The 10161-nt window shown below is 37.0% G+C and overlaps 1 long non-coding RNA gene across 1 annotated transcript; it reads right to left on the reverse strand.

Moving 5' to 3' along the window:
- Window positions 1-3487: 3487 nt before the first annotated feature.
- Window positions 3488-5669, reverse strand: LOC309483625. The gene is made up of 3 exons (XR_014200604.1): window positions 5531-5669; window positions 4580-4640; window positions 3488-4410 (listed from the first exon to the last, which is right to left on the reverse strand). It is a non-coding gene; the product is annotated as an uncharacterized lncRNA (long non-coding RNA).
- Between the last annotated feature and the right edge of the window lie 4492 nt (window positions 5670-10161).

Below are 10161 nucleotides of genomic sequence, written 5' to 3' on the forward strand. Positions count from 1 at the left end.
GGAAGCGTTTCCATCTGAAGAACGTGCAAAGGAACTGAAAAACCTTGACCTTGGTGCAGTGCCCCTGCCCTTACAGAGAAGTTTAGGGCTGAACTGGGATTTGCAAAATGACTGTTTCACCTTCCTCGTGTCAAGAGAAGACAAGCCATTCACAAGAAGGGGCATTCTTTCTGCTGTTAACAGCTTGTATGATCCCCTTGGGTTTGCAGCCCCTATCATCATGCAAGGCAAGGCTCTCATCAGAGAATTGTGCTCAGAGAACTGTGAATGGGACACTCCACTGCCAGCAGAAAAAGAGGCACAATGGAAATCTTGGAAAAACTCGCTTGTTGACCTTGAGAAACTACAAATCCCTAGACAGTATGTGAACACGTCACTGCAATCTACCTGTCAAAGAGAGCTGTGTGTCTTTGCAGACGCTTCTACATCAGCTATATCAGCAGTTGCGTACCTTCGAGCCATAGACACCGAAGGTCACGTCCACGTAGGCTTCTGCATGGGCAAGTCCAAATTAGCTCCTAGACAAGTCCACACAGTACCTCGCTTGGAGCTATGTGCTTCAGTTCTGGCGGTAGAGCTGGCAGACATGCTACTAAATGAACTTGACATCGAAATTCACAAAGTGAAATACTACACTGACAGCCGAGTAGTCTTAGGCTACATCAACAACACCAGCCGAAGGTTCTATGTCTACGTTGCCAACCGTGTTGCTCGCATCAGAAAGTCATCTGAACCCAGTCAGTGGCACTTTGTGAACACGGAAAGCAATCCTGCCGATCATGGAACACGGCATGTGCCAGCTTCACTACTGAGTTCTACCAATTGGTTTACTGGTCCTGACTTCTTGAGGAAAAGTGATGGAGAGTGTCCTGTGCAACCAAACAGCTTTCAACTTGTTGAACCTGCCACAGACACTGAAGTCCGCCCACAAGTCTCAACATTTGCAACCACAACTGTGACAAAATCGCTCGGCTCACACAGGTTTGAGCGCTTCTCCAGTTGGAAACGTCTTACACAAGCTATCGCCAAACTCATTGAGAAGGTCAGATCTATCTCAAAAGCTCCTGAGTCAAATGAATCAAAGATGGACGCTCTAACACAAGCAAAGTTAGTTATTGTACGAACCGTTCAAGGAGAGACATTTGAAAAGGAAATTAAAACTTTGAACAAAGGAGAGGACATACTAAAACACAGTCCACTGAAGAATCTCAATGTGTTTTTGGACAAAGAAGGACTGGTGCGAGTAGGAGGACGTGTGACTTCTGCTGAAATAACTCAAGAACAAAGCCAGCCCATCGTTATTCCAAAGAAGCAGCACATTGCTGCTTTGCTGGTTCAGTTCTACCACGAACAGGTTGTGCACCAAGGTAGACACATTACAGAAGGAGCCATCAGGTCTGCTGGATTGTGGATCCTTGGAGGAAAAAGGTTGGTGACAAATCTTCTCAACCAATGCACAACCTGCCGCAGGTTAAGAGGAAATGTACAACAACAAAAGATGGCAGACATTCCAGCTGATCGTCTCATCCAAACTCCTCCTTTCACACATGTCGGGGTGGACGTGTTTGGACCATGGAACATCAGCATCCGCCGGACAAGAGGTGGAGTGTTAGAGAACAAACGCTGGGCAGTAATGTTTACCTGTTTAGTCACACGAGCAGTTCACATCGAGGTAGTTGAGTCCCTCTCCACTTCAAGTTTCATAAATGCTCTCAGAAGGTTCCTGGCCATAAGAGGCCCCACAAAGCTCTTTCGATCAGATTGTGGAACGAACTTCGTTGGAGCGTGCAAAGAGCTTCAGATAAGTTCAGAAGATCCAGAGCTTCAATCCTACCTCGAAAAAGTTCAACCCACCTCACTCCTCTCATATGGGAGGGGTGTGGGAAAGAATGATCGGAGTGGCCGACGTATTTTGGAGGCTATGCTGCTGAAAGTTCACTCTCCAAATCTGACTCATGAGGTACTTGTGACGCTCATGGCAGATGTAACAGCCATAATGAATGGTCGTCCTTTAGTACCTGTGTCATCCGATCCTCAACAACCCGACTTGCTGACACCAAGTGCCCTTCTCACTCAGAAAATCTGTCCCGTCTCTGTTCCACCTGGAGACTTTGATCCTAAGGACTTGTACCGTAAGCAATGGAAACAGGTGCAAAGTCTTGCCAACTCATTCTGGAAACGATGACGAGAAGAGTATCTTGCAACGCTTCAACCAAGAAGAAAATGGCAAGCAGATCAACCAAACTTAGCCATTGGTGACGTTGTTCTCCTAAAGGACACTCAGGTCAAAAGAAACGAATGGCCTACTGGACTTATTGTGGACACTTATCCTGGTCGAGATAAGAGAGTGCGTAAAGTAGATGTACGAATAATTAAAGAAGGTACTGCTAAGGTGTACACAAGACCTATTTCAGAAATTGTGTTATTAGTTAAAGGTTAATAGTGTTATAGCAGTATACCAGGCGGGGAGTGTACTGCCCCCTTGTGGGAAGAGTTATTTGTGTTTTGAGTTTCTTGCGTTTTGTCCACGCAGAGCTTCCGTAGTTCAGTGATTCTCCTAACAGTCCCACAGCAAGTCGAACTCCAGAGTGTTAAAGTCTGTAATTATTATTTTTGGTCCCTAAAAAAGATCTGTCTGTAAGTATTTGTTTGATAGTGATCTTAGCTTCCTTTAGATACCAAATTTAGTTATTTTAGCATGTTTTCAATTCGTAATTTGTAAGGAAATATGTGGCGCTAGTATTGTTGGCTTCCCTATGGCATTTTCCATGTATATTGGCATTGTGCTAATCGCTCGCTAATGCAATCATTTTTTGAGGGTTTTAGTTTATTCTAAGTTACTTATTTTATATTTGCATTGTATATTCACCCTATTGAGATTGTAATATGCATTATCTTTGTTTCTGTATGTTACAGTTTTACAGTCTTTCCAGTAAAACACACCAACAGAGCAAGATGCTTCCTGGTTCTTTATTGGAGATTGTTAGCTATCTGTAAAGCTAGTTCACACACACACTAGTTAAGGCAGAATAACTTTAGTCATTACTATTGTGTTCCCATGATCTTCACTTTAGAATACTGATCCAAATAATTAGTAGTTCCTTTATAAAGATGTAGTATCACTTTATTCATTACTATCCAAAACCTTACAAAAGCCTTACAAAAGTGGTAGTTCACTATTAGCTAATCAGTAACTACTATTTTTCATACCTCACTGAAGACTATAAGAACTACTATATACAGGTTAATAAATATTTATAATGCACAATGTTTAATATAATGTAATGGTAGCCCATTAGTAATGAATCAAGTGTTACTACATCCTTCTAAAGGAACTACTAATAATTTGGATCAGTATTCTAAAGTGAAAAACATGATAACAACCTAATATTGACTGAAGTCATTGTAAGCTTTTAAGGCTTTTGTAAGGTTTTGGATAGTAATGAATAAAGTGTTACTACATCTTTCTAAAGGAACTACTACACTGTAAAAAATTCTGCTGTGATTTTACAGTAAATTACTGGCTACTAATTGCATTACTTTCACAGTAATTTACAGTAAGAAATTTAATGTAAATTATAGTAAAATTACACTTGTGTACAGTGATTTCACAGTTAATTATATCACATTATTACTGTAATTTCACAGTGATTTATTGTGTTTCGGCTGTAAAAGTAATGCAATTAGTAGCCAGTAATTAACTGTAAAGTTACAATTAAATACAGCAATGCAATGTGATCACAGAAAAGTAGTAATAAAAAAAAAAAACAAGATTAAACAATGCTTTCCTCAATTGTTTTATTTTTTACAATTGATACAATAATATCATAACAAACATGTTGCATTAAGCTGTTAGGACTGCATCCCAAACTCTAACTTGACTGACACTATTCTCAGAACACAGATTCTAATTCTAATTCTTCCAAATGCAATGACACAAGAACTGGTAAAGGTGAATGTGTATGTATGTTGAATGCATGTTGGCTTGTGAATGTGTGTTTTACCTTATGAATGTGCACAGGTCAGGTAATGGGTAAGGACCCAAAAAACAAAACTGTTTATTCATTTATACTGGCAGCGACCCCAGAAGGATGAGGCAGATTAAGTGTGAGAGCAGGCAGGAGTAGGCAACGAGATTATCAGTCCAATAAACACAGGGAAAATCCAAAACAATAGCCAGGTAGAAGGTCTCAACCATAAGGGCAGTCCAAAATATTCAGTGGCAATATGGCAGGTGAAAATGAAGAGAGGCAACAATGACTGGAGCAAATGGAAAAAAAGCACAAAATCTGCTTTGCCATCCATTCAAAATCCACAAGTTTACGCAATAGAGAACAAACTTGCTGATCGATGCCATCCTGCTTCTTTTTGGATTTAGATCCTGTATCAAGGTTGATGCCCAGGAAGCACCTAAGACGACAAGTAAAAAAGTTACATTTCAGAGTCTGATAGATTCCCTATTTATTTTTATAAATTTGAAAAAGCAGTCTAACTTCACAATATATTTTACAGTGATTATTTTTCAATAATCCATTAAGTTTTTCCACATTTGCTGATCACAACAGCACATGCAAAATACCTTAGGTAAGAGGTGCTGGTCCTGTTGCTGGGACAGATATCCAGGAACAGGAATGAGCACCCTTTAACATAAGGCGTTTTAAAAATAGTCTTAATGTTATGGACAGAAAAACAAGAGTCATGATATAGAGTGAAATAGGATTATTAAACTTCAAAAAGTGATAGTTTAATTAAAGAAATGCAATGCACGCTTGCAAAAGCGTAACGTAATGCGATTACAAGACACGTGACCAAGTGCACATCACAGAGCGATGGAAAAGGTGAGCGTTTGCAGTTAAAAACTACATAATTATCGCTTTGTTTATAAAAATGATCAATCGTTTCAGATCAGAAGACTTTTATTTGTCGACTAGAATCGTGTGGATTATTTTGATGCAGCCTAAATATGCATTTTGGACCAGCTGAATTTTAAGCTGCAGATAAATAGTCACAAATGTTAAAATGTCATTCACAGAAAAAAAATGACAGACACAAACTTGTACTCTTTCATTCACATTCCCAGTATACACTCAATTAGGCACTTCCAGCTTCTCAAATCTGCCATTTCAAATTGCCGCGCCTATCTCTCTTACTGCCACTGAGTTTGAAAATGCAAAAGTTAGTTACGCATCTAATATATCGCAAAAAAAGTTGCAAAAGTCAATGTGTGAAGATTTGATATTGCAATGGCAGATTTGAGAAGTGCTTAATTGAGGTTGTGCTGCGAATGTGAATGAAAGAATACAAGTTTGTGTCTGTCATTGTATTTCTGTGAATGACTTTTACATTTGTAACTATCTGCAGCTTAAAATTCAGAATGCATGTTTGTGACTATTTTCTGCAAGTGCTGATCTCAACATTCAACAAGTTTTCACATTGGAGATGTGAGTGTAAATTTTAGTGTACAAATACAAATATTAATTGTACAAGTTCTCAAATTCACATCTAATCTCGAGTTTTGCTACTCTTTTACCTTCATAAGATCACGCTGGCAATTGGTGGGAGAGGAGTTGAAGCTGGCCGTTGGGTCTGTGTGGAGGACTGGTCTGGTTCTCGTGGATCTGATCCGATGACTGTGCCGATGACTGTTGTGTCAACAAGGTCTTGACAGGCGTTTGTTTCTAGGTCTCGTCTAGTTGTCATGGTCTCTTTTGACATCCAGGGCTCACTGTGTTCATCTTAGGGTGCAGGTCCCGCATCTGATCTGGATACGGACTAGATCCGGCTGACAACAGTAACCTCGGGATAAGAATGAGACAGAGAGACTAACATTAGCAAAAATGCCATTGTTCATTGTTATGAGAAGTGTTTCCGGTTCTGGTTGAGCTAATTTATGCGGCCTAACAATCCTTTTTGAATTATATAGGATTATAGGGATTTTAATGATATAAATGTATTATGTTTATGCTAGGTTAGAGAGGTGTGTTTTTAATATAGATTTAAACTGCCAGAGTGTGTCTGCCTCCTGATCAACACTAGAAAGACTTACCTTGTGTCTGCTCCTCGATCTACTGCCAGTTAGACGGCTGGATCCACCAGTCCATGATCCCTCGACCTCCATTTCAGCAGCATTAGCTGTCAGGGTTTCTCTGAACTGCATCTTTTAAATAAAGGAATACATATTGTGAAGTCATTATTAAATCTTAAGCATTCGTTTTTTATGTGCATAGGTTTGATAAATTTTGTTGTCAGAGTTCACGCAGCAGTATATGCAAAATATCGGTAACAGTTTACAATAAGGTCTCATTTGTTAACATTAATGTGTTAACTAATATTACCAATACATTTGTTACAGTATTTGTTAACATTAGTTAATACAAATACAACTGTTCAATGTTTGTTCTTGTAGTTCACAGTGCTAATGTTAACAAATATGTTTTATTTTAAATGTCAAAATGAAAATGAACTAAGATTAATAAATTTTTAAGTATTACGCATGGTTACTCTGTTAACTAATGTTGAAAACTAATATTAACAAATAAAACCTTATTATAAAGTGTAACCAAGACTGCAAAAACTGTTGGTGTCAGATTCCAAACAGTGCGATCAGATAAACATCAATTAAGTTAGTATGTTCGCTCATAATCATCATATATCCCCACTGCAGTAAAATGTTAAACCATTTTAATCGCAATATACAGTGATATATACTCTTTCATTTTTTCTTTCACTCTAAAGTGCACCTGCTCTAAAGCAAATTACGTTGACGTTAACGTAACATTCAATAACAAAAGTCGAGCAAAAGACAAAGAATTAATAAGCTGCACTTATCTATAACGCTTTCCCGTTTCGGAGCTCCCCACAGAAGTGTTAGCTACAACAAAATAAGTCTTTTTTAATTTCAGATTGTACATATAATGAGTTGTCTCCGCGGGTGTTATGCAGCAGCGTGGTGGTCAGTGTAGTAGTTCGATTCACAAGTAAATGACTCTTTTGAAATGTTAGTGAATCAAATCTATGCACCGAAAGCATAGTCCGACTCCTATGATTCGATAATCACTCGTTGAAAAAGACGAAATAACTGACTAAATTTTAGCAAACAAAATGGAATATAACTACTAAATATAATTTCATTAGCCAACATTACAGTGCACTGGATCCAGCTCAGCAGTTTTTCTAATAAAACAAATACAAAATCATCCTAAAATGAAACCGTATAACGTTAGGCCTTTTCATCAACACTCCGTATATCCGCGACCGAATGGGTATTCTGATGTTACGAAGGCCTAATTACCATCGCAAACCATCTCAATTAAAACATCAAACAATAGAACAATAAATGAATTAAATTACTTACCCGTTTTTTTCAGCTGAATGATTCCTCTCGGAAACGAAATGGTCTGCGACACGTCTGTTGGATCATCCTCAGGATTTAACCGCCAAAATCTTTTTTTTTCAGTTTTTTCGTGGCCCGCTTGTGACAAAACGAACTCGGGTCGAAGGTACACACAGCTACACCGAGTATGGACCTGACACCATTACAACTGATTTCAGCCAAGGCTCAGGCTGGCCCATACAGAAAAAGTTGGCCCAACTGTGCTTGCTATCTGGGTGGGGTCTTCGTTCTCAGCTGAACAGCCTATTTTTTTTACAGTAATTTGCTGTCATATCACAGCAGATAGTAAAAAGTCAGTGAGCGAATCCACATTACTGTGAAATTACAATTGTTTACAGTAAATCAATTAAAACAGTATTTTACTGTAAAAAAACACAGTTAAATATTGTGAAAGTCTGGAAATATTTTACAGTGTAATTATTTGGATCAGTATTCTAAAGTGAAGATCATGGGAACACACTAGTAATGACTAAAGTGTTACCAAATCCATTGGAAGGAATTGATATTCAAAATCTTACAAAAATCTCAAAAGTTTACAAGGACTTCAGTCAATATTAGGTTGTTATCATGTTTTTCACTTTAGAATACTGATCCAAATAATTAGTAGTTCCTTTAAAATGATGTAGTAATACTTGAGTCATTACTAGTGGGTTACCATTACCTTTTATTATAAATTATGCATTATTCATGTTAATTATGAACCTATAGATAGTAGTTCTCTGGGAGGTATGAAAAAAATAGTAGTTATTGATTAGCTAATAATGAACTACTACATTCATCTGAGCGCGATTACTTACTAATTCGTTGTTTCTTGTTAGTTAATAGTAGTTACTAGAGTGTTACTAATGCATTACTCATTTGTTCCTGTGTAGTTATTCATTAATGAAGGAACAGTATTCTAAAGTGTTACCAAATGTTCTTCACAAAAAAAAAAAAAAAAAAAAAAATTCTGCTGAAAAGATCAGCTTAGGTCAGCATTTAAGGCAGGTTTATGCTGTTTAGCTTGTGTGTTTCTGGTCTAGTTGCTGACTGCAACTGATCTCTCTGGTAAATGCGATGACTTACAGTACCAATAAATAAAGATTTCTGTGTTCAATACCATCACGAGCTTCAACATTTGTTGTCAAAGCACATGTAGATCAAAATATTTGTTTTCTAAGCCTAGAGACACAACTATAGGAAAAAGGGACAGGTTTACAGGAACAAATATATTCCTGACTGGAAAATAATGAAGGTCGTCCAACAGCCAGTTCTCAGAAAATAGAGCATAATGATGATAATTCAAGGGGTATATGCAATGGTGAAAAAAATTATCCAGAAGGAGTCACCATGTGAGAGCAAGAAGATCTGAGTTCAATCACAGTCAGATGAAACACACACTGTAGAAATTACTACTATAAGATGAGAAGTTATAAGAATATATATATATATATCTCATGTGATGTCTCTCTATGTCTCATGTGAGTGACAGGTTGTGCCACTCTCGTGCCAGTAAACACGCCATTAGAGAAGAGATATTGCTGCAAGAGGGAGGGGAAGTTATTTTGATTAAACATGAATAAATTATTTGCAAAGATTAATCATTTATAATAAACACTGCAATATTCCATAAAAATTATATAATGTTTATATTATGTCAGAATATATGTAGTCAGGAAAAATGTAAGCTTATACCACAGATGTTCTACAGCCTGTGAGGGACAGTTTTAGCAAATCACAATGCTGATAATAACACGTTTTAGTTTGAACCTTGCTATCTAATGGTATTGTCAACATTCTAGGTTCAATACAAGTTAAATGTTATTGACAACATCTGTGGCATGCTGTCGATAACCATAGACAAAAAGTGTGTACAAGCTAAAATGATGTTTACACCAATAGAACTCAGTTCCAAATACAGTTGCATTTTCTTTTGTGTCTGTTGCCATTTATTTACAGACTGACACACGTTTTCTGTGGTCACTTACAGGCACTGTATACCTCTATGTGGCATAATAATGCTATCTAGTTCCTGCTTTTGTGTTAAAGGTCTAGAACATTTCATAACAATTGATAAATAGATTAGAAGACCAATTTGTTTGAGGTATTTTTTTTAAACATATGTAATATTAAAATAAAATAATTGTCAACGATAATCATCTACTGTATAGTATGATGAATGAACAAAAGGCTGAGAATATTCTTGGAAGTATTTAAGATTTGTTTATAGATTACGACATGATGGAGTTGCAGTACTGTGTTTTGGGACTCCGTTTTAAGTATCTATGGTATACCCAGCTAACAAAAACTTGTTCTAAGAACATTTTGCTAATGTTTATATTAGGTTTTGAAAAGTTTTGAAATGTTTCAGAAATATTTTTCTTGGTTATGCGAACATTAAGGGAACATTCCATTTTATAATTTTGCAAACATTATAGGAACGGTACTTTTGTATGTTCTGAAACAAGTAGTAACAGAAAAAAGTTCAAATAAAGTTATCTTTTAGCTGTGTAACAGTAGAATAAAATGTCCTAAACTGAATTTGTTTCAGTAGAAACTTGACACTGGTTTTGTCCATATCATTGGCTATTTTGTGATATGTCCACAGCATGAAATCAGCACTTCTCTTCCACAAATATTGACTCCAATGAAGTGAAGTGTTTGTGTTGAGAAACAATCAAATCCCTTTTCCTGTTTTTTTTTCTTCTTTTTTTTTCTTTTCTTTTTTTACATAAACACTCTTTATTAACATTTCAGTAGTTGACAAATTTCAGCAGGCACTGAAATCA

This window comes from Leuciscus leuciscus, assembly GCF_965113295.1.
Source record: "Leuciscus leuciscus genome assembly, chromosome: 20".
Lineage (NCBI taxonomy): Eukaryota > Metazoa > Chordata > Actinopteri > Cypriniformes > Leuciscidae > Leuciscus > Leuciscus leuciscus.